This window comes from Suncus etruscus, chromosome 5, assembly GCF_024139225.1.
Source record: "Suncus etruscus isolate mSunEtr1 chromosome 5, mSunEtr1.pri.cur, whole genome shotgun sequence".
Taxonomy (NCBI): Eukaryota; Metazoa; Chordata; class Mammalia; order Eulipotyphla; family Soricidae; genus Suncus; species Suncus etruscus.
In genome coordinates, this window is record NC_064852.1 from 81,061,571 (window position 1) to 81,064,735 (window position 3,165).

The 3,165-nt window shown below is 34.9% G+C and overlaps 1 pseudogene; it reads right to left on the reverse strand.

Moving 5' to 3' along the window:
- Positions 1-320: 320 nt before the first annotated feature.
- On the reverse strand, positions 321-585 carry LOC126008615 (40S ribosomal protein S28-like; annotated as a pseudogene).
- Positions 586-3,165: the final 2,580 nt, after the last annotated feature.

Genomic DNA, 3,165 nt, shown 5'->3' on the forward strand with positions numbered 1-3,165 from the left:
TAATTTTTAAAAGACATTTTTACTGGAAATAGAATTTTATATTGATGCATATCTTCTTTTGTTTCTTTGAAGTTCTAAAAGAACTTTACATATATTCTTAACATATATTATACTAAATTATAGTTTTCATCTCTATATCTGTTTCAGTTTTTCTCTTTTTAATGTATACATTGTGTGATTTACAAGAATTTTTCTTTATTGCATATTTCAAGCCATTTCACTTAATGCTTCATACCGGTGTAGTTTTATTCATGTTTTTGTCTCTGCACTTTTTTTTTTTTTTTTTGGTGGTAGAAATAGTTTATTAACACGACTGGTCATCAACGGAAGCACAAAACATTAAGGCAAAACATCTGGGACCTGGCTCCAGCTGAGCGCACCTGCCTGGCCTCTCCCTCGAATTCCAGCAGGGTCAGCACATCACGGATTCTCGGATGGGCCTTTCACTTTGCGGATAATGGAGCGGCTCATGTCGTCCATGAATTCCATGTGCACCTGGGTGCACTGCCTCTGCGATCCAGTTCTGCCTAGCACCTTGGGGACCACCCGGGCTAACTTGATGGGCTGCACTCGGCTGCTGTCCATGATGGCGGTCCGGAGAGGCGGTTGTCTTGGCGGAGAGCTTGTCGCTGCACTTTTATAGAACTTTTTGAATATATTAATCCTATAACTTTAAAAAGAAGAAAAATGGTCATTATACTTCATATTTTTTTTTCTGCCCTTCCCTTTCCATGGTCCAGTTAAAGTTACATACAATTTAAAATTATCCCACAACTTCCTGATGTTGGTTTGTTTATTCCCTTATCTTTGAAATATGTTTCACTGTTAAATATATTAATTTATAATGTACTCTAATTTATTAACTTTCCTTTAACATTAAATTTTCTGTTAACTGTACCCAGTAAAATGTTTGTAAGATATTGCATGATTTTTCTTTTAGTTATGTGATTTGGGGACTAGGACATTAGTACAGAGGTTTGGGTACTTGCTTGCATGTAGATGGCCTGCACTTGATCCTTTGTACCCCTTGAGTACTGCCAGTTGTAATTCCTGAAAACAGAACTTGGCTTAAACCTTGAGCATTGCTGATGTGGCTGCCCAAAAGCAGCACAGAAAAAAAGATGATTTGATGCTCTTTATTTCAATAATCCTTCGATGGCTCTTATGATTTCAGCTATCTCCTTGAAAATATACAATTTTAAAAAATTTAAAATTTTTTAAAAAATTAAAAAAAACCACCATTTTTACTTACTATTCCTGATTAATAGTTTCATATGTGTTATTTCTGAATCTCTTTATTGTCATTTTACTTCTGTTTTTTTGCTCTTGTATTTTGGAGGGCTACCCACACTTGGTGGTACTCAGCGCTTAATCTTGGTGAGCTTGAAAGACGGTGTATATGGGTTTCTAGTGATAGAACCTTGGTACATACAAGGCAAGTACCCTACCCACTGTACTATCACACCAGTCCTCTATTGTTTGTCTTTCTTTTCACCATACAGTACACGTGTTATATTTTTCTTTCTTTGAAAATCTAAATGTTTTTGGATTAAATTTATAAATTTACTCTATCAGAATTATAAGTATAGATATTTTTATGTATACTTTCGAAGCTCCAATAGCTTCATTGGTTTTATTCAAAACCTATTTTTCTAGGTGGAACTAAAGAAAATTTACTATAAAGCTAATTTTTCCTGATTACTGATAGCAATAACTTACTGTATAATCTCCTGGATGCCATGTCATGTATAAAGTTTTAACATTTTTCTGTATTGAAATAAGTACTCTTTCTAGTCCTATGTGAATTCCAGTTATCTTTCCCTGTTTCTTTTGAGTTGTTTAATCCTTACATTAGACAACTTCCTCACATGATTGTGCCAGTCAGCACTCAAGTATGCTAAAGTGGAACACTGGATTTCTGGAGATCTCTTTGCTCTGCTTTGTAGTTCTGTGATCTCTGGTATTCTGTGAACTCTAGGACTTTCAAAACTCTTTCATCTCTTGAATTCCAGGAAAAATATGAACTTTGCATTGGCTTTCCTCTCCTAAAAAATCACTTAAACTTTTCGTTGCGGAAGAGTCACAAGGTTTATCTGGTTTTCTTTATTCCAATGTGGAAATTTTTTTTAACTTGAAGTAATGTGGTTTAAAATAACGTTGATATTTATAGTTTAGTCATATATTATTATTATTATATGGTTTATACCAGTGAAGTGTCATTATCCCTCCACCACTGTCTTTGCCTCTCCAACCTCCCTTCCCATACTTAACACCACACAACTGGTAAAGTGAGTTTTGTTGGAAGTCTTAGGGTTTGTTTTGTTTGACTATTGCCGATTATGTTGCTTTGTTTCTCATATTCTACATATAATTAACATCATCTGGCCTTTGTCTTTCTCCTGTTGTACTTTGAATATGACACCTTTAGTTTCATTCATGTTTTTGAAGTGAAATACTTATTTTTGAAGAACTGAGTAGTATTTCATTTGTCATATACCACAATTTCTTTTTTTCTCTCAGTTGTTGAGAACTTAGGTATCTTTTAGATTTTGGATACTATAGATAGTCTATAATGTAATGATATAATATAATGATATAATAAACTTAGGTATGTATAATCTTTTTTGAACTTACGATTTTGTATTTTGGGAATACATGCTAAGAAGGGAAATGATGGGATTATATTGAAACCCTAGTTTCAATTTCTGAGAAGTATCCATACTGTTTTCTTCAGTGGCAGAACCATATTACATTCCCACTAAAAGTGAATAAGGACTTCCCTTTTAATAAATTCCCATTTAATTCACTGTTACTTTTATCTTCTGTCTGATGTGCAATACCTAAAAAGTGTTATTTTATATATTTTATATGTGTAAATTTGCCTTCTTATGTGTGATTCTAACTCTGACAGCTGTTATTCATTTGACACACAAAAAAGTTTTTCAATGACTTTATGATATAAAAGTGCTAAGATCGGGCCGGGCGGTGGCGCTCGAGGTAAGGTGCCTGCCTTACCTGCGCTAGCCTAGGAGACGGACCGCGGTTCGATCCCCCGGCGTCCCATATGGTCCCCCAAGCCAGGAGCGACTTCTGAGCGCATAGCCAGGAGTAACCCCTGAGCGTCACCGGGTGTGGCCCAAAAACCAAAAAAAAAAAAAAAAAAAA